The following is a 22,237-nucleotide window of genomic DNA, read 5'->3' on the forward strand; positions in this document are numbered from 1 at the left end:
TCTTATAAAATAAAACATAAAGTGCCTTACCCTATTTTGCCATGGTTTTAGTCCTTAGATGTTTATGATTCTGTGGCAGCATGGGGACAGTTGAAGTGAATGGCTGAAAGGGGAGGGGGAGAATTGCAGCAGATGGTTGAAATTCCAGAAAAGCCAGCCATAGCATCCCCACTAAGATTTAAATTGTGCTATTTCCGGGTGGGTACAAACCTGGAAGCTGCTTTTTTTTTTTTTTTTTTTGAGGTACGTGGGCCTCTCACTGTTGTGGCCTCTCCCGTTGCAGAGCACAGGCTCCGGATGTGCAGGCTCAGCGGCCATGGCGGACTTCTCAACCACTGCGCCACCAGGGAAGCCCACCTGGAAGCTTCTTACCTGTAGCCTCCTTGAAAGAAAAAGCAGAGGGTTGGAAGAGGGACCTAAAATCTCGAGTACCAACTTGATCCCAGCCCCCAGCAGGCATGCAGCGTGCATGTGTTTGTGTGTGTGTGTGTGTGTGTGTGTGTGTGTGTGACATATGGCAATTTGAAACAGTTAAACATATGAAGAATGTTTTTCATTTACAGATGGTAAAAAAAAAAGGCATTTATTTTTTCATATAACACATTCCCGGGGTTTGGAGCCAGTCGCCTCCAGGGAAGGTCACAAATCCACTCAGTGCCCCAACGTGACTCAGGTTTATGCTTGAAGGTCTGCTTCAGCTGAAAGATGAGTAAAACTGTGGTTAAGTCAGACATTCCCTGGTGGCTCTGGGGGCCTAGGGCAATGGATATTTCCACAAGGCTGTATGAAAAAGTCCAATTCGTAACATTTGCTTCAGTTGGATCCACCTGTTTGAGGCAGCCGAGGGAACAAGATTTATCCATCGGGCTAAATCCTCATGGCATTTAGCCGGCGCCTGGTACCACAGCTTTTCTGGGGCTGTGGAGAGGAGGATGGAAGTGGCTTTCCTGTGGCAACTACGCTGTCCTTTTCTCCGGTGAATAAAGCATTATTGCTTTCCAAGGTTTTTCCTGCTGCTATGAGAGCAAATTGGGTATCTGGAGTGTCTGATCAGGGCACCAAAGCTCTGCACGATTTGCAAAGACAATTATTCCACTGAGGCTTTTGACAGTGGGAAAGGAAAGTTAATTAAATCTCATTGTAGAATTAAATAGCATAACTATATATTTTAGAACTAGTGCAATTATGCCTTATCTTGGAGCACTGTAAATTCTTTGTGATCGTGATGTATTAGCAGAAATTTTCATAGAATTCTAGAACTCAAGGGGCTTTAGAGATCACAGAGTGGGGCAACTTCCTTGTGTAAAGATGAGAAGAAACCCAGAGAGGTTATGTGACAGACTAAAGCCAACAGCAAGCCTCCTGATGCAAAACTGAGCACGGTTGCCATTTCATTTGATTTGCATTTTGCAGAGATGAAGCCTACATCAGGTCAAAATAGCAGATGGTCCAAAAAATAGCCTCTGAAAATCTCTTAGAAAGGCACCATGCTGGAAACAAACACATGTCTTTCACTGAGTCCAACACGGCCAGATTTTCCTTCAGAGTAGATTGTTGTTCTTAATTTATGTACCAAATGAAGTAGCAGGTTGGGGTTTAGAGACCCTGTTGTGTAGGAAATGGGTCTTTTAAGGTCAAGAATCATAGTCTGTAAAGATGCTCCCACCACGAGAGCCCAGAACTGACTAACTCATAGATCGAGAGAGTCCTGACTCAGGGGAACCCTCAAGGGGAACACTTTGATCTCTGAAGTTTCTGTGAGCTCTTACCTCTCTGGTATTTTGCCCTGTGAATTCTAGTCTCCCTGGCCTCTCAGAATTCTGAACTCTGTCTCCTCAACTTAGCAAGGCTGTGAGCTCTTGGGGAGGCCCCTCCCTGGGCTGGAACCTGACTCTAGGCGGTAGGCTGTAGCAACCACAGCGTCCCCTTACTTGTTTCTCTCTTTTCAGGGTTCACTGTTGTGGTAGTCAGGGTTCTCCAGAAAAAATAGAACCAACAGAATATATATGAGATTTATTATAAGGAATTGCCTCATGCAGTTGTGGAGGCTGACAGGTCCCAAGATCTGTAGTCAGCAAGCTAGAGACCCAGGAGAGCTGACAGTGTAGTTTTAGTCCAAGACCAAATGCCTGAGAACCAGGATGGTGTGTAGTGCCGGTCTGACGGCTGGCAGACTCGAGATCCAGGAAGAGTCAGTGTCTCAGTTTGTGTCTGGAAACAGGAAAAAAACCAACGTGGTGGCTTGAAGGCAGTCAGTAAGGAGGAGTTCCCTCTCATTCACAACAGGGTCAGCTTTTTGGTTCTTCTCAGGCCTTCAACTGATTGGATGAAGGAGGGCAATCTGCCTTACTCAGTCTATCACTTCAAATGTTAATCTCATCCAGAAACCTTCACACAGACACACCCGGAATAACGTTTGACCATATATCTGGGCACCCCATGACCCATGTGTCAAGCTGACACATAAAATTAACCATCAGAATTGTCCTGTGCTGCTTATTGTCCAATGTCTAAAAACTTTTGCTTCAAATGTTTCTTCTTGGGGCTTCCCTGGTGGCACAGTGGTTGAGAGTCCGCCTGCCGATGCAGGGGACACGGGTTCGTGCCCCGGTCTGGGAAGATCCCACATGCCGCGGAGCGGCTGGGCCCGTGAGCCATGGCCGCTGAGCCTGCGTGTCCGGAGCCTGTGCTCCGCAACGGGAGAGGCCACAACAGTGAGAGGCCCGCGTACCGCAAAAAAAAAAAAAAAGTTTCTTCCTTTTTCTTGCTGTTGTTGTTTAAGATGAGAAAGTAAATTTGGTTTATCTTAGTCTATCATGGCTGAAAGCAGAAGTCTGGCAGATGCATTGTTAATCTGGGGGTACTGACGAATCATCGGGTTGGCCAAAAAGTAAGATATTACAGAAAACCCTGAATGAACTTTTTGGCCACCCCGATACCTACCTCCGAATTTGCTATTTTGCTCTCTGACCAGCAGTGAATGAGAGCTCCTCTTTTCCTGCCTCACCGGAAGAATGTGTTGTCCTACTTTTGGATTTTTGTCAATCTCACAGGGAAAAATAGCATCTCTGTATATTTTTAATTTGCTTTTCTCTTGTAATGAGTGACACTGATAATCTTGATGTTTTGCATTTGTGTTTCTTTTTCTACAAACTGTTAGCTCATGTCATTTGTTCATTTTTCTATTTTGGGTTGTTAGCCTCTTTTTCTTTTCTAGGAGCTCCTTCTGTAGAGAAATGAGCACTTTGTCTATATATGAGTTCCAATTATTTTTTCTCTTTGACTTGATGCTACTTTTACATGGAGAAGGCTTTGTTTTTTTTTTTTAATGTAGCTGAATTTATCAATCTTTTTTTAATGGATTCTAAATTTTTAGTCATAGTTAAAAAGGCATTTTTTATACCAAGATTATAAAAGAATTCTCCCATGTTTCCTTCTAGTACTTTTATGGTTTCATTTTGCACATTTAAATCATTAATTTTGCTGTATAGTGTAAAGTATGGATCCAATTTTATCCTTTAGCGTATGATACTTGGTTGTCCCAACACCCTGTATAAAAAGTTCATCTTTATCATATACTAAATTCTATATGTATTTTATTCTTCTATAATTTCTATTCTGTTCCAAAGGCCTGTCATTTTATGTGGCAGTGTCACACTTTTTAAATATTGAGGCTTTTTAGTATGTTCTAATATCTACTAGAGCTGATTTGTAGTACCCCTGCCCTCTAAAAACAGCTTGTTTAGGTACAGAAAAGAACTGTTAGTACTTTTGTTGAGGTCATGTCAAATTCATAACTTAGTTTAGGAAGAATTGGGATATTTATGATGAAGAGACTTTTTTTTTCTTTGCCACATCGCACGCCTTGCGGGATCTCAGTTCCCCGACCAGGGATCGAACCCACGTCCCCTACATTGGAAGGCGGATTCTTAAGACTTCTTGATCAAGAACACTTCGGGTCCATCATTTGTAAAATGTCCAAGGGGCTTCTGATGGTTTCTGACCACTGCCCTCCAGGCACTGCAGTGAGCTCCTATGACTGCATAGTCATAGGACTATGTTTTACTCAGAGGTTATGTAACCCAGAAAGCCAGAGCTGGAGAATGCCAGGCGTTCGCAGGATGTTCTAGTGGGAGTTCTGCTTACCTCGATGTTAATAATGGGGAACATACAAGACCTCTCAACTGGTAGATTATTCTAAATGACACTTTCACATGGGTCAGCAAAGCCATTTCAGTACTTTTGAATAAGACTGACTCTATGGAAATTTATGAAGTGATCAACTTTTGGCAACCACGCCTTTCCCATTTTTCATCATTTTCCCCAACGCAGAGTTTCCTCCCTTCCTCAAGGCACTACTCCAGCTATCAATAATAACTCCATGTTCCCCTTATTTTCCTCTTATCAAAACCTATCCTCGGGAAAGGATATGCTATCAGTCATTTACACCTTACTATGAAATTCTTTCTAACAGTGGAAGGAAAGATTGTATTTCTTTAGAAGAGTGCTGAGCAACTGAGAGCAATTGGAGGAGGCGGACGAAGAGCCTTCCAGGTGTCACTGAAATATTACCAGGTAGACCTGCACCTTCTAAGGCCCCACCTGCCTTAGAGGTGGCTTAAGAGGACCCTGCAGTCCCCAGGGGATGCTCTTGTCATCTTCCTTCCCACACTCTGAAAGGAATCCGAGACAGCACAAGTGATTTCACTGTGACCGCGAATTCCAGGGAGGCTGCCCAGAGGAATACATTTCCCTTATCTGGCAGGCCTGGCAGTGGCATCCGGGACCAGAGCTCTCCCCGTTAGACAGAAATGGTGTGATTGGAAGCAAAAATATGAAGTGCATTACATGCAACTTCTCTTATAACACATGCAAAGTAATCAATCTCAACCTCTGGCAGCCACACCAGGGAGCCTTTCCCTTTTTTCTTTATTGACTTGCCCTTGGCCAGCCCTTCACGTATTTGTTTTTGTTGTTCCAAGGTTTTTGCTTAAAATTCAGCTAGTCCTGTTTCCTTCCTGGGATAGAGATGGCTCATCTGTCAGCTTCCTTCAGTGTTAGCGACTAACACCCATGCCCCATTGTAAAGTAAAGCCCGCTTTATTGTGGTTTAGTGACCAGAAGTCTTTTCGGCTTAGCTGTTCAATGTTCTCATGAGCACAGAGCCTGCTCTTTGGACTCGGGCTCTTTCTGGCTCCTGTTGGAGGGTCTGAGTCCACAGCTCCTCGGAGGCGCCGCCTCGCAGAGGCCCTGACATTGCTCAGGACCTGGCAAGAAAGGCTTGCTGCGCCTCGGGCTCCATCCTCCACCGCTACTGCTTTGGAATGGAAACTTTGTGCTCGCCTCAAACACTGCATTTGAACAGTTGAAAAACTCAGAGCTTCCCCCTCAGGTGTAAGGGGAGCTTCTGCAACAAATGTGAAAGGAATGTGAGCTGACTGAAGTTCCTGAATGTGAGGTGTGGGAGGTGGGAACTGCACTTCATTTTTAAACACCTTGGCAGAGCTGCTGTGCTTCAAGAACTAACTGCAGTGCACGGTGTTAAAGGCCTCAGTTCCCTCCGACGGGCCTTCTCTTCTCTCAGCTTCAAAACTTAAACAGAATTGTAAGCGAGACTCAGGAAGGGAGCGGAGGGGACGCTCTTCCGACCAAAGGAGACGTTCTTGCCCCAGCCATGTTCCAGCTGCCCCTTGTCCCGCCCCCTAGTCTCTCCTCGGCAGCCTATCTAGTTTCATCTCTGGACTTTTTATTAGGTTTCGATAAGGCTGTACATCACAAGTCAGGTATGCAAGAGTTATAAGAGTTTATTTTTCTTTAACTCTGGTTAATTTTATATTAAGTCCGGGCGCTGCTGAGGTGGAGGAAAGTTACCCTCCGTCATCTAAGGTTCTACCCTGCCTTTCTCTCTGGGGCTGCATCTGAAGGCACAGAGGGGCCGTGTGGAAGGAGGATGACAGGGGATACTTTTAGTCCTTGGAGCCTCTCCCACTCCGGTTTCTGCTTCTGTCAGCCTTCTTGCTTCTGTTCACCTGGACCCCTGAGGTCAATCTCTCTCTCTCTCTCTCTCTCTCTCTCTCTCTCTCTCTCTCTCTGCTTCTCGGTGCCATGCTTGATGTCAGAGTCATCATTTTGCTCTTTTCGTGCCATGTGCCAGGCTGAGACATGAAAATCTTTGCAAGACTATTGTAGATCCTACCCTGGCTACCTAGATTCCCTGCACAGCCCTTGGGAAAGGGCACAGCTGCTCTCTGGTCTCAGCTTTTGGAAAGCGCCTAGGGTTTTCCTGCTTCCACAGGGTTCAGCCCAGGAGATAGGGACAAAAGATCCTTCTAACCAGGAGCCACCACCATCTGTTTTCTTATGGATTCTTTCCTATCTCTTTTCCATCTTCTCCAGCCCAGGGAATTTTTTCTAGTCTGAGGAGTTAAAGGTGGGGGGAAATACATTTCTACATTTTCCCACTCAGATCCTCAGCTCTCAAACTTCTTGTCACTTTCTCTCCTCAGGACACTGCGGGGCCCTGGCTATTGGATGACAAAAGCCATGAATGCAATTTTGGTTTCCACCCTGCTGTAGCCTCCTAACCTTGAACCATGACCCTAAAGTGGCCCAGCTGCTTGAAAGGGTTGATTAAAATTGATTGATTAAAATTTCAAAAATATTATTCGGCCACAAGGGTAAAAGAGCGTAATAAACACAAATCTCTCCTGAGGGGGTCCCTCTGATGCAGTTCCTAATGGCTGCTTGCTAAGGGTGAAGCATAGTGTATCAGGATGAAGACCTTGGGCAAAGTCTACGAATTTTGCCACTAGGTTTTCAAATATGGCAGCTGTTCAGCACACTGAAGTTTGTTTCTACTTTCTGAAGTTGTTGTGTTCTAAGGTCCCGGCTTAAGCAAAGGACTGCAGACACTTTCTAAAGCCATATTACCAGGAACTCTTTCTGACACGATCGGTCTTGTTCCCAGCCTGCCTTTGTTCTTCCTGGTATATCCTGAGGGCAAAATTCATATGCAAATGGAGTGTGTGGGCCTCAATAATATGCTGCTCTCTTTCTTTTCGAAACATCTCTTCTAGTATTTCACTTTAAATTTCTCCCATTTAGAAGCCAATATTTTCTTTAGTATGTGACTAAATCTCTCACAGACACCCTTTTTCATATGCTTAATTTTTCAGTGTATTGTCAGATAAGCTTCAAGTAAATAGAACTCATTTAGACTTTCCTTTTTATTTTCAAATCCCTTTTACATATTTTGGGGTCAGGAATCCCATTTTTTAAGAGGAGCATTTCTTTTTATTGATTGTACCAATTAGAATTTAAAATAGCTATTAAAATTTTTTAATGGCCTATGTTAAATCATATAAAAAAGGAACTTATTTTGAAATTCCTAAAGGTAATGCAGGAAAAAAGTCACCGCTCAGCTCAATATTCAATGGTGTGAATATAAAGGGGTAAATCCACACATATGCGTGAACACCTATAAAGGTACAGATATACTCAAGAGTGTGATAATATAGAGATGAGAAGTGGGTGAATCATGGAGCAAAAGAAGAATGGTGCCTAGTAGGGAAGAAAAGAGAGTAAATCAGCATATAGTGGGTAACTGCTTTGTGCTTGGTACTTCTCAAGCCTGTGACGCAGACATCATCACCTCCATTTTGCATAGAAGGAAACCAAGGCTCAGAAGGGTTAGGAAGCTTGCCCGAAGTGACATGTCTACTTAGCAACAGAGCTTGGCTTTGAATCTAGGGCTGTGAGACTCCACAACATCCTCTTTCCACAGAATGCCATATTCGTGCTTGGATACTTACCTTTTGTTTTTTATACTTATAAAAATCCATACCAAAAGATCAGCTAGAAGGAGTACAATGGAAGGAGATAGCCAACTATATGTTCTTAAGCATACTCTATCCATTTCACACATTTAAACGAGGCTGGCTACAGCAAGTCTTGTTGAAGGTATTGATTTGAACAGTGCAATCTTTCAAGATATGATGCAGGTCTTTAGCAAGAGCTACACTATTTTTGCAATCCATTGAGTGGTGACAGGAGTTCACTTCACACCATCACAAATTTCCCATGAGAGCTCACAAAAGCTTGCAGCTCAGTAACGTGGGAAAGTGCAATATTCAGCTCACAAAGTAAAAGTAATATGTCACCATTGCATGGTACAGTAATAAACTACGTGTGTATTCTAAGTAAATGGAGTTAGGCGGAGGAGGTAAGAGCAAGTCTGCACACAGAAGGTGTATTGTGGACTCGAAAATAACAGGAGATACTGCATTTCTTACAACAGATTTGCTTCTGACACTCAGCGTAGCAATTTGTGGTCTAAACGCCTTTGTTTCCTTATCTTCAGCACAGGACTGAAATTCAGACATTTTAATTTTAGAATAAGTTTTTCCAAGTGTCACTCATTTGCTGACACTATGGGCCCCCATAATTAGAAAGGCTACTTATGTCTGATTTTCTTAAAGATCTATCTTTTGCATAAAATGCTTGATAAAATATGCAATCTTGGTCCAACTAATGCCTTGATAACTGACTTGACATTTTTTTAAACTCCTTCATTTAAGAAATAAATGAAAATTTGACCCATGTCCAAAACCAATCAGTCTTTACAAACCTTCCCTTTTGGGCTTCTCTGGTGGAGCAGTGGCTGAGAGTCCGCCTGCCGATGCAGGGGACACGGGTTCGTGCCCCGGTCCGGGAAGATCCCACATGCCGCGGAACGGCTGGGCCCGTGAGCCATGGCCGCTGGACCTGCGGGTCCGGAGCCTGTGCTCCGCAGCGGAAGAGGCCACAGCAGTGAGAGGCCCGCATACCGCAAAAACAAACAAACAAAACATTCCCTTTTATCTTAGCAGCAGCTCCTTTCTCTCTTTTCTAATTAATCAGTATGTCCATTTCCAAACCTAAAAACTGAAGGGGAAAATTTTTTTAAAGATTGTCATTATCTAGAAATGGAACCAAGAAATAACTCTTGCAATAGTAAGCCAAGTCAAATGTGGTTCACCAGCTACTCATCCACTGCCAGAAAAATGGCTTCAGGATAAGTTCATTCTTCCCCAAGGTATATTTACTCCTTGAAGTCACGAGGAAGAAACCAAATATACCAGGAGCACTGGAAAGTTCTAGGTGAACATTTTATTTCTTTTTTTTTTAACATCTTCATTGGAGTATAATCGCTTTACAATGGTGTGTTAGTTTCTGCTTTATAACAAAGTGAAACATTGTATTTCTATTTTTAAATGCAATTCAATGTTTTGGTGCAATAGCCTGTATTACGCCAGAGATCTCCCGAGACAGCCTCAGGTAGAAGGAGGAACATGGGCTCTTGCATCGGAAGACCCTCAGTCCTGGAACCACCACTTCCTAACCAGGTGATCCTTAACGAGTTCCTTGGCCTCACCAAGCCTGGTTTCCTAATTTGTAATAACTGAGATCAATGAGCCTCTGATCTCATGGGGTCAAACCAGGTAATATTTGAAAGTGGTTTCTAGACTCTGAAAGTTAGTACAGATTTTATTTTTTTTTTTTTTGCTGTACGGGGTCCTGTCACTGTTGTGGCTTCTCCCATTGCAGAGCACAGGCTCCAGACGCGCAGCCCCAGCGGCCATGGCTCACGGGCCCAGCCGCTCCGCGGCATGTGGGATCTTCCTGGACCGGGGCACAAACCCGTGTCCCCTGAATTGGCAGGCGGACTCTCAACCACTGCGCCACCAGGGAAGCCCGGTACAGACTTTTTTAAAAGTAGGAAAATTATATCTGAAATGGTCCACATTTACAGCAGTGCAGTTTCCTTTCATTGCACTTTTCTTTGGCATCAAAGGGAATTTCAGCCACATTAGGAGTTAAATAAGCATCCGTAGGCCCAGCCATGTGATCACCACCACCGCTGTGAATATTCTTTTTTCACAGAAAAAAAATGTGAATTGATTTCCAATCAAATAATGAGTCCCCCCCCCCTTTTTTTTTTTAAACAAAGCCTACTTGTTAGTTTGGGATTCACCAATTTTATTCTGTTCCGTGCTGCCTGGAATACAGGGCCCTTCAATGAAGGAACTTTAAGGGACTCACTATTCTGTAAATTTTTTGAGAACAGGGGCCATTTTTGCATCTCTAGTGCATAGCACAGTGCTTGGCACAGAGAAAATTCAGTCAGTGTTGATTGAACTCAACTGTTGAACTGAATGAAATTGAGATGACAGATGCATATGACAGCATAGTAAAGCCAGGGGCTAGGCCAGAAGCTGACAGGCGTTGAATAGAAACTCCTGATCAGGAGACAGTGGTGATCACCCATCAGAAGGCAGCAAGGCCAGTGGTGGAGGTGTGTTTGTTACTTGTGTGGGAAGGTGAAGTGCAGTTCTGCCCCCTCTGTGTAGTTGGGTACGCTATCTTATTTGTGTAAGTGTGTATATAGATAGATAATTCCAAATGAAAAGCATACAGGTCAGAATTGCTATGGCTAGCTACGCATGCAAGTCCATTGAAGTGACATTTGAGTAAAATCTGTTCTTTAAGAACAGTCAAGAACCTCTTCCTTTCTCTAGTTGTAAAAGGTTCACTATCTTGTCATTTCATTCTGACTTTCCAATTTGGCTTTCCAACCAACACGTAATTTTACTTATCTTATCATCTTACCATGGCTTATAAATATATATAAAAAAGGAACAAGTTATAGATGAAGAAAAAAATCTGTTTATAAATATATTAATGTGTTTCATTTCACTCAGATGCCTCCCTGGTCTGAATTAGGTTGTTATGGGGCCGAACACTGAGCTTAGCGTTGCTTTCATGGGGAAAAGCCAAGTAGTCAATTTTAATTACTTGTTGCCATATCCTTAAACAATGCACCGAGCATGGAAATGTTTAAAATATCTTTCCTTCTGTCTGATTTCACTTTAGTCAGTCCAAATTTGGCATCACTGCTTTCCGAAATATTTTTGATTGTAGAGCAGTTGGTGGTTTTAATAATTTAGTACAGAAGAGAGAATGAAGAGAAAGAAATTGGAATTTAAAGCACAATGGCAAAAAAGTTAATATAAAATGATGTTTGGTTTAAAAAAGAAAAAAGGTTCCCTTTGAGACGCTGTTGTGTAATTGAATGGATTAAGGGATCTGACAGGAACTTCAGGGGTGTCTCAGTGGAGGTCTCTGGGGTCAGCCCTCAGCTCTTGTGCCTCACGTTAAACAAGTTTGTCAATTTTCCATCAGATTGATTTTTCTCACAGGTCTAAAGGCCTTGTCTTATTTCGCCTTACTTCCACAGGGGTTCTTAGCATTGCAAACTTCCATTTACTTTTGTTTCAAATTGTGAAGAGTGATTTTTGTCTCTGAGAGATAATCAAAGGAGAAACCTCTGGATTTGGAATGCCTTGTTTAATATGGAGACCATGTTGGTTGGCTACCATTTTCCTTCATTATTTTTTTCTATTGGAATGAATCAATCTTTAAGGATAACCATGCTCATCTAGTTTATCTGGAATCATCTTTTGCATTTGATGTTTTCAAATTCCTACTTACAACAATGGTTTTGAGGGAGATCAGATAGGTTGGCCCTTTCAAGACAAGTAACAATGAGCAGATTCCAAATAGACCCCCTGAGAAATACAGAGACTTACTAATATCTTGGAGCTGATCTACCTGACCTAATGACATCTGTGAGAATTCAAGCACACAGTAAAGAAGCTAGTTCCTGGCTCTTAACGTTGAGTTCCTTTGTGTTAAATATGGAATCCCTCAGGGTTTCCTTTTTTCTTCTTCTTTTTTTTTTTTTTAAGTCATGTTCTGTTAGTTCCAAAAAAGAAAAATCACTTTTACTCCAATTTACAAAAAAAAAGTTCCTTAAAATGACTTTTAGTCTTATGACTTCCTTTGAATTTTTTGGAAAGTGTGTAAGAAAAACACCACATTTACATAAGCAGAATCAATTATGTCTTCCATTGCTGTCCTTACACGTGCTTGACTATTTCTTATTTAAATAGGAAACCACAAAAATATACACATCGTACATTTCTATTCTCTTAAACTTTCAGACATTGTCTTCCCATATATGATCATTTGCTCCTCCCGACTGTGGCTTAGTGCTGTGACTTAGGGAGAATGGGTACCACCATCCCCCATTTACAGATGGCATGAGCGTGTCCTTAGTTCAAATAAGTTTCAAAGAATCGTGAAACATTAATTGAAATTTTACTATGTGTTGGTTTCTGTGGCTAGCGATGCAAATAATAATAACATGAACACTTATTACCATGAGGCACTGTGCTCGGCACATTTCCGTATCTCATTTACTATAAAACAGCCCAGTAGGTAGGTTCTATTATTATCCTCATTTTACAGATTAGGATATTGAGATTTAGGTTAAAAAATTTGTCCAAGTCTTGCCCCTAAGTAAAGAGGTCGGGTCAGGATTTTGAACCCAGTCAGTTTGGCTCCCAGTCCTTTGCTTTTAATGATCATGCTCTAGGAAGCATGTTTCCTAGGTTTGAGAAACCCACGTTGTATTCAGAGAGAGAATGGTGTAGCGGGAGCAGAGTGCTATGGGACACAGGGGAGGGGGTGCCTTGCTTTGCCTGGCATAGAACAATTTACAGAGAGGAAGACTGGGGCCTGAGGCCTGGAGGATGGGTAGTAGTTCTCCAGGAGGGTAAGGTGTGAGATGGAGAGGGCATACCAGGCAGAGGGAACAGCCAGGACAGAATAGAGGAACATAAAAATATGTAATGCACTTGGGAATTGCAAGTAATTTGGTGTAGTTGGAGCAGAGACATTTAGAAGTTGGATCACTGATAGAAAACAGGTTGAAAAGCTGCAGGTAACTGCCAGATTACAAAGGACCTAGGATGTTCTGTGCCAGACTTTTAGAATTCTTCTTATGGAGCAACAACAGTCCATAAAACATCTTTAGTGAGGTGAGTATAATTGGATTTGTGGTGGAAAAAAATAGAGTGTGAAGCAAGGATGCCATTTATCAGATCATTATAATACCCTAGAAAACACAGAACTGACTGTATTAGTTATCTATGCTGTGTAACAAATTACCCCAAAACTTTGCAGCTGAAAACAATAAGCATTTATTATCTTACAGATCTTATAGGCCAGGAATCCAGTCAAGGCTTAGCTGAGCATCTCTGACCCAGGTTCTCTCACAAGGCTGCAATCAAGGTGTAACCAGGGATGCAGGCATCTCAAATCTTGACTAAGGGAGGATCCATGCCTAAGCTCACTCACGTGGCTCTTGGAAGGTCTCAACAGTCCCACTGCCGAGCTCACTTGTGTGGCTGTGGCAGGCCACACGTCCTCATTGGTCGTTGGCCAAGGTACCAGGTCCTTGCCACACTGGCCTCTCCACAGGGCTGCTCACAACAGGGCAGCTCACTTTGCCCAGAGCAAGGACTCAGAGAGAGAGAGAGAGAGAGAGAGAGAGTGAACAAGGGAGAGACAGAGAGGGTGAGGGAGCAAGAGAGGGCAAGCAAATCAAATGCCAGAGTCTTTGGGGAACCTAACCTCACAAGTAGTATCCCAGAACTTTGGTTATATTCTATTTGTTAGAAGCGCGTCACCAACTTCAGCCTGCTCAGGGGAGGGGATCACACAAGGGCATGAATGCCAAGGGGCAGGATCAGTGGGAGCCATTTTAGGGGCTGCCTACCCCACCGCCTTTTAGAATGTTGGTGTTGGGCTGCTTATGGGGTCTTAAGATGCTGATGTCAGTTGGTTAGTTGAAAGTATAAATCTGAAGTTGAAAAGGAAAGTTGGATCAAACTATAATAGTGTGTGAAGCAATTTTTTACATAGCTCTGTGGCAGCTGTGTTTGAATATGGGGCACACCATGTTCTCATTTACTTAGTAAACATTCATGCACCCTCTGTGTGTAAGACACCGTGCTAGGCCTTCAGGTAATACTTTGGTATGCTGCTCTTCCATTTCTTAATGGAGCTCACCTTCTTGTGGCCTTGTAGTACTTAAAGCCTTTATAATGGTATGAAGATGTAACGTTACAAGACCTCATAGCCTCCTGTAGTGTTGTCTAAAGGCAGCCAGGGAGTGATGACCTTGGCAACTGAAGGAGCTCACAAAACCAGCCCACATGAAGGGCCAGGCTAAGGAAAGGCAATACTCAGAAACAACTGAACTAAACCATGTACAAGCCGATCTAAACAAGCAGCCCGGAATGCAAAACTAACTAGGACAAGGAGCCTAAACCCACTGCTGCCTTCATTCCAGTGATCTCAGAATAAATTGTTTTGTAAGAACCATAATTTGACTGCGGCAGAGTTCATGGTCTGAAAATCCAAGTACATTACTGAATAGGGGTATTTTCTGCTTTGCTTGTCTCTACTCAAGATGGATTACATACTTTTGCAAAAATGAAGTGATAATTTAAGGCCATTTTCTAGATAATTCAAGCAGGTTAAATCTAATTGTCATAGACACCATTACAACGATAACAGCCTATACAACAGAGATCTAATGCCCAAATGATGAGTCACTTCTTGTAAACAGTATTCAACATTCAAAGTAATTAGGACAGTGACTTAAAGTTTGTTGAAACTGGATTTTACTTATATCCAGATAATAAAGATGAGTCAGTGGCTTTCCTGAAACCTCCAGTTAATTGCTTCACTTACCCTCTTGGGGTATACATGAATAGCTGAATCCCTGTGCAACTTAAGGAAGAGTCCTTGGTGTCTCAGAGAAGCTGGAAGTACCTCACACTTTGGTATAGAATCCAGTTCATTATTCAAGAAGCAAAGAAAGTATAGCAACCCCCAGATAATTAAATGCCCATCCTGTCAACACTCAATGTGATATATTAACATGTGAGAAACTACAGTGAATTACAACTTTATGGAGAGATGTGCGACTAAAGCTATACACAGCCAAGCTTTGGGGAAAAATATTGCTAGAGCCAGGGAAATAATATCACTGCTCTACCCAAATATGACTCAGGTCCTCTCATGAGGCTAATTTAAACTGTATCCTGTTAAGTTATTCTTTGCTTCTGCACTCAAGAGTGCTGAGTTTGTGGCATGTAATGGAGCTGTGGCTCCAGTGGGGCAGAGGAAGCCCTGTCTATGGAGTGCTCTCCTCTATCACCCCTGTTCTTTGGCTTCATGGAACCATCCAGATGTCTGTCCTTCCTTCTTTCTCCTAGTCTGCTCTCTTCTTTCTTCATGTACCTCTTTATCCAGCTTGACTTGTAACATGCCAATGGTCGATGTTACTGTTATGACCCATGCTCTGAATCACTTGTATTTCACACAAATCCATCAGGTAGTTGAAGCTGGTGTCCCACGTGTCTCTACATATTTACTAGTGTATTTGGAATATGTGAACTAAGAACCCAATCTGACTTGATATATGAATGTCATAATCATACCTTATATTTTTAAAGCATGTTTCACTTTTTCAAGCTTCCAAATATTTATATATTAAAATTTTTTTTTCATTGATACACAAAGCAAGTATTATTAAGTTTATATTTTAAATGAAGAGATGAACCCAGAAAGCTGAGTCACTTATCTAAATTCATACAGATTTGGTGACAGGACTGGGATGATATATTCTTCACATCCTGCTGAGCTGCTCCATCACCTGTTTTCTTCCTTGCTCCTGATCCAGTCCTCACCATAAGTCTGTCAACGCTTCTACCTTGCTGTCTAGAATTGCCGTATTCCAGAAAAACAGGTCTATAGTCTTTTATCAGAGTGCTCTCTTTAACTCATTCCCTTAACTGAAGCTTGTATCTTTCCCCCAAATTTTGCATCCCCTGAAGCTCTTTCACAGTGAGACTCTTAATCCTTTCCCATCCAGTAAACCTCGAAGCTGCCAAGAGGGTTCAGAGTCTGTCCTCTCTGCTTCTTGCTGTTATTCCTTGACTGTAACTCCCTGACCTTCTTTCCCTGCAATCAAGTTCCATTGTGAACTATACCATTCAGCTATATCACCCTGTCTCCTTTACAGCTGCTTTCATCTACTAACCTATGGGTTTCTCCACTTTACCTTTCTTCAATTCTTTTTTATCTAGCTTAGACTCCTTGACACATCTTTTCAAAAATACATTTTTTCAAGTATGCTCAACTCTCTAATACCTCTGTGTTTTCCTTCATGATGCCTTTCCTGACCATCTGAGCCCATAGACACTGTTTGTTCCTGAACTTCCATATCAGTTACCATTACTACTGTTACGACTATCACCACTACAATTTCCAGGACCACTACTACTATTACAAAACTACTACTTGTATTACCATCACCATTTATTGCGTGGATACTCTGTGCCAGCCCTGAGCTAAGTGCCTCACATGCGTTCTCTTTTCTAATCTTCACAACAACCTTGCAAAGTAGGTAATTTTATTATCCCTATATTACACATGGGATCTAGAATTTAGCAATACTTACTGTCCATAGCACTTGGTATGTACCTATATGGATTTTTAATACAATGGCTCACTCAGTAGCTCGATTAGTTGTCATCAATGAAGGTGACTTCAATATAATTTAACACATTTGTAGGAGGATCAATTATACACCAGGTTTATTCCAAACACTGGAGATATGATGATAAACAAAACAAATAATTGCCCCTTGAAAGTTTATAGTGACATGGTGAAGACATGGTGATAACATGTGTATCATTATTAATGATAATTAGACATGCAGTTGCAATCAGGCAGGCTCATATTCTGGTGGCCAGACAGGAGTACAAATACAGGCCCACATACCATATGTCTAAATATTTAAAGCTAATAAACTGTTAAACAAAATATGTTCTATTTTCCTTCCTTGAAGAACATATTTCATAGAGACAAATTTGAAAAATATGAGAAAAATTATAGCCTTTATATGACTTAAAGTTGGCAAAATGTCGAAAGTGACTGAATTAATTGTTATTGCACTTGTCTGAGTGTTACGTTGATGAGCTAGAGATATTTGAATGAATAATAAAGATGTACATAATTCATAAAAAATCATGTATTCATTCCATAAAATTTATTTTTTGACTTCATTTCAACAAAATCACGAATTAAGACATTACAGTCAAGATTTTTCATATAATTTGTGTTCTATTGAAAGTAGTCTAAAGAATTAAAATATTAAGATACAATTTTATTAAGATACATACAATTTGAATTTATTTTTATAAAAATGTAAATGAAAGTAAAGCTTAAAAATGAAAGAAGTTAAAATTGACTTATATTTTCAAAAAAATGTTTTCTTTAGCAGAAAGGAGAATGGTAGTTGCCAGGGGCTGGGGAGGGGGAAAAGAGAGAGTATTGTTGTTCAATGGGTATAGAGATTCAGTTTTGCAGCATGAAAAATTTCTAGAGATTTGTCATACAACAAGACACATATAGCTAGCACTACTATACTGTACACTTTAAAGTGGTTAAGATGGTAAATTTTATGTTATGTATTTTATACAAAAAAATATTTTTCTTTTAAAATATCCAAAGTCTATTAAAATTTTTAAAATTTTAAATATACATTATTTAAAGGCTAGATTTCCATTTAACGTTTAAAATATAAATCTTGTCATATATTTTTGTTAAAAAAACTATTTGCAGCCCCATTATTAAATGTCCATCTAGCCGTCAATGTAAAGAATCAGTATCATACTTTACTCACGTTACACAGAGACCCGTGTATATATTCAAATACCAGAGTGATACACATTAGCAGCCATGTGTAACTGTTCTGAATGCCACGTTAGTGTGTGAGTACCTTCGGAATCCCCAGTTGGAGAAAGAAGAGAAGCAAGTAAATGGATACTTGGCACTGCCAGGAAATGGTGTCTTGTTATGTTAAAATCCATTCATTCAAGCTTTGTGAAAGTAAGAATCTGACAAGTTAATTAATTTGTCATTTCTCTCACCTAAGTGCTTCTGCTGAGGAAATCCTCCCCCTCCCGTATTCTGAAGCAGAATCCATCCCCTCCGGCTTGCACCTTAGCTGCAGACCTGCATGGCATTTGGATGTGGTTGCCATTTGTGTTGAGGATCTAGGACAAGAGAAGCGAACGTGAGTTTCCCCGGGGCTTAAAGGTGGTATTCAGGAGAACCGGTGTTTTGGATTACAGATACCCAGGGGTTAGCACTGAATTTAGGATCCTGAATGATGGTAGGGCCTACAGAATTGCTAAGTAAATAAAATGTAGCATCCCCTGGCTTTCCCCACCTCTAGTGCTCCTTCCCGCAGCCCTGGGGCTTCCACCATCACTGTGGACCCTCTCTTGTTGGGGCTCCACGTTCTCCCCTTTACTTTCCCCTCAACAGAACTTCTTGTACTTCACTTGTGACTTGTTCTCTACCAAATGCTGTAAGAACCCACTTTTCCTGAGAGTAGGTGACTTAGGCAGGTTTCTTCCCAGAGTACACTCTTGAGTTTGATTGGTGCTTTCTGGATCCAGTGCCTTTTTCCCCTGAAGATCAACTTCAATATTCAGAATTTGGGTCACTGGATCCTGCAGTTGGGGGACATATTTTGGGAAAGATAGGTGGGATTTAAACATCTTCAAAACATTCCTTATTAAAATGTCACAATTGTGAATTCTTCCCCAATTCAAATATTTTTAATGATGTTAATTAATTCCATCCCCATTAGCCATTTTCCCATTATTGTTGGTCTTACTTTAGTCTAATTTTCAAGGGGCAGATTGATATTGCTTTTAACACCCCACAAGGAAGCTCCCCGTGTTTGGGGTTCCTTCCTGATTAACATTTGATCCTTTAGAGACATAAAGGAAGTCAGGAAAATGGCTGGGTCTTTAATTCGCTCCCACATTCTGATTCATGAATTTGATAAATTGTATTTGGACAAGCCCAGATCATTATATATATCATGTTCTTTAAAGTCAGGCTTTGTAAGACACCCTACCTTATATGCTAGTGACCTTGCATGACAACAATAGCAACATTAGTGACTGTTGAAAATGCCATTTAAGGACGTCAAAAAAACTAAAAATCTTTATGGAAGGTAATAAAAGTTAATTTCGGTAGACACTTTTCAAAATTAAATAGTTGAGACACCTTACATTTTTCTCATAATTCTAAAAATAATTAGATCACAATGTGGATTAATTTCTTGTCACATTTAATTTCTTAGACAAAAGCTGTTGTTGAAAAAATCCCCAAATGAAACCATTCAGACAATACTACCCCCCCTTTTTCCCCTTGCATTTTTCTCTATGAAGATAAAGATTAGGCTTCCTAGAATTAGCGCTACAGACCAAGATGGGATTTATTAATCTGGTGGCTAGTTTTCTTAAAAGAAAAGATCATTAAACAACCAAGCTGCTGATTGAGAAAGAAATCCTCACATGGACTCCTTACAATATTTCAGGTAATAGATTTGACTGCTCAAAAATCTTATTTTCAAGAGCCCAAAATGGAAAAAAATTATACATATAGTACATTGGCAGCCATAATGGGCTCTTAACCTATAGTACCCTAGTTATCATTTAGAAAAATCAGTGTTCTGATCCCGGCTCCACCATTCACTCCCTGGTGACACTAAGTGTCTTCATCACGCTGAGCCTTGGTTTCTTCATCTATAAATGTGAGATACTAATACCTACTCGTTGGCTACTGTGAGGATGAAATGAGACGATAAATGTAGAGCACTTAGCACGGGTCAGCGTTCAGTTTATTTAAGAAAACTACCCTGAGAAAGCCAGCTTGACTTTCAGGACAGGACAAAATATTGTCCACTTGGCATCAAATTAAGACTTAATGAAATGGCTTTGAAATAGAGAAGGACTAACATTTACAGGGGACCATCCAAATCCCAGGCTCAGGGAGGTTACGGGACACTTCAGATTCACGCATGTAGTGATAGTCTTAGTTAGGGTCATCTCCTGTATTTCCCAGGAACTATGTGACCCTTGAACTCAGAGCCACCTGGCCTCTTACCTGCTATGGAGATGCTCCCAAGAACAGGGCTTAGGTCAGAGGTGAGAGCCAGGGAGCCTGCATGGGGAGCTGGGGGGACCTGCTGCCAAGGGGCACCTGAGCTTGAACTCGGCAGTGCATGGCTGGGGAGGGCCGTCCGAGTGGGTGGACAGCGTTTCTTGAAGATGACCAGCCTCATTCACTGACTAAAATACTCTCAACAGCTGAGATGGAGGTGAGCTAGTGGTAAAGCCAGAGACTGGGGTCCCTTGAGCCTAAAAGGAAGAAAGGATTTCCATACACCCCCCACTCCTTATCCACCACTTTCCCTGCCTCCCCTTCTCTGGGTCACTGTGCTTTCCTTTTCTGCCACCAGGCCCTCTCCATGGCCGCTCCCAGCCCATGCAAGCTGGTAAAGCATGGCGTCTAGAGTCAGACACCAGAGTTCAAATCCCAGCTCTGCCACTCGTTAGCATTTGGCAGATTACTTAATCCTTTGATTCTCCATTTACTTGTCTGTAAGATGGGATCAATTAACACTATTTATTTCACAAGTGGTTGTGAAAGATTAAACACAAACTTCTCAATAAACGCTAGCTCTTATAAAACTTCAAGAAATAGTTATTTTCTGAGTGTATAGTGTGTGCCAGGCAGGTGTAGAAATAGGAGATTCAGCGGGAGGAAAGCTATTCTGCCGTCCTCCAGGAGAAAGGAACAGATATCGAAAAAATCATAGTCACAACAACAATGAAAAGAACAGGTACATGGTGCTATGAGAGTATATAAGGAAGGACCGGGGAGGGCTTCCCATAGAATGTGACAACTTGGTGTGTGTTAACCCAGGAGGGAGCCCTGGTCCAGCATTAGCTGGACCAGAACTTTTATCCACTTTGTGAAGGGTCCCTCAGTGGAGGTGTGCCTATGCATTTCCAGTGAATATGTGGGTATTTTGGGAAATGATCTTGACGGGGCCATGGTTTAAGGATGACTCCTTGGTAGGATATTTAAGCTATGAGAGATTTAAATATTCAGGTTAGCCTACCTGAATGAACCAGAAAGTGGAAGGATTCTTTAGGTGACAATCGAGATCTGTAGTTTCAGCATTAACCTGTGGTTACCACACACTTTGTCCAAAGACTTCATTCTCTCACATTTATAATTCCCTTCCTGTGGTGGCACACTCCGCCCCAGCCCATGTCAGCCAGTCCCCACCCTCAGTGGATCCATTCACTGTTTCCTAGACCTGCCAGAAATGCACCTCTTGCTGCCCAAACTCCTGCTGTCTCTGTAGCCTAGACGACACTATGTCCTCTCTGCATACTTCCCAAACTCTCCTTATGGAAAGCAAAATTGGCCACTCCATCTTCTGCATCACACCCTGGCCCTCGACTTGTCTGTCTGTCTCACCAGCCCAGGGGCCGATCAAGGCCAGGAGATACCTCTTTGCATTCCCTGTGTGCAGCACATAGTGACACTCAATTAATTCCTGTAAAATGACTTGACTCTGACCATCCCTGTAACTCTGATGTCCTGTAAAGCCTTAATTTTTCATAAAAAATAACAGTATTTAGGAAGAAAATATCACTTCTATTATATTACCTCCTAATTACATAGTGGCTTCCAAATCTTTAATTCTTTTATATATTTTCCTTATCCTAAATCCTACCCTCATCTGAACGCTGAATACATTCTTGGTACTTTGTAGAAGTTAATAAATGCATTTTATCTTATATTTATTTGCCCCAAACTATTCTCGACTAGGTACATATATAGATAGAGGTATAGCAGAGCCCCATAGATATTTAGAACGTTTAACTCACTTCGGAATGATTCCTGGGATTTGGGCTGGGGCAGCCATCTGGGCCCCGTACTATGGGCTGTTGGGTGTCTCACAACCTTCCGTCCCCTCATTTAGTGGGGTGACAGCTTGCTTCAGTGGTCAAATCCAGCCCCCATCTCCTTGAGCCCTTCTCCCACACCAGCCAATCTCTGAATGCTTATAGTGGACAGAGCTGAGGTGGCGGCCACGTGTCGGAGGTGGAGGGTGGAGAAGGGAAAGGGAGAGCTCCCAGCTGCGTGACTGTCAGGGGCTTCTGATGGGGGAAGCTGATGGAGTCAGGGGGTGAGAGGAGGACCAGCTGCTCAGCATCTATTTATAAGACTGTCATATGCGGAAGTGTGTCTGGCCGGCAGAAGCGAAGGGGGGTGGCGGGCTGAGCTGGCTCCTTATTTAGCTTTATGACACACACGCAGCCCAACTGTGAGAACCCACTCTGTGTGGAGACACCTGGTCAGATCTGCCTCCGCCAGACGCTGGGAAAGAACATTGACATTT

The sequence above is a fragment of the Orcinus orca genome, chromosome 3, assembly GCF_937001465.1.
Source record: "Orcinus orca chromosome 3, mOrcOrc1.1, whole genome shotgun sequence".
In the NCBI taxonomy this organism is placed as follows: domain Eukaryota; kingdom Metazoa; phylum Chordata; class Mammalia; order Artiodactyla; family Delphinidae; genus Orcinus; species Orcinus orca.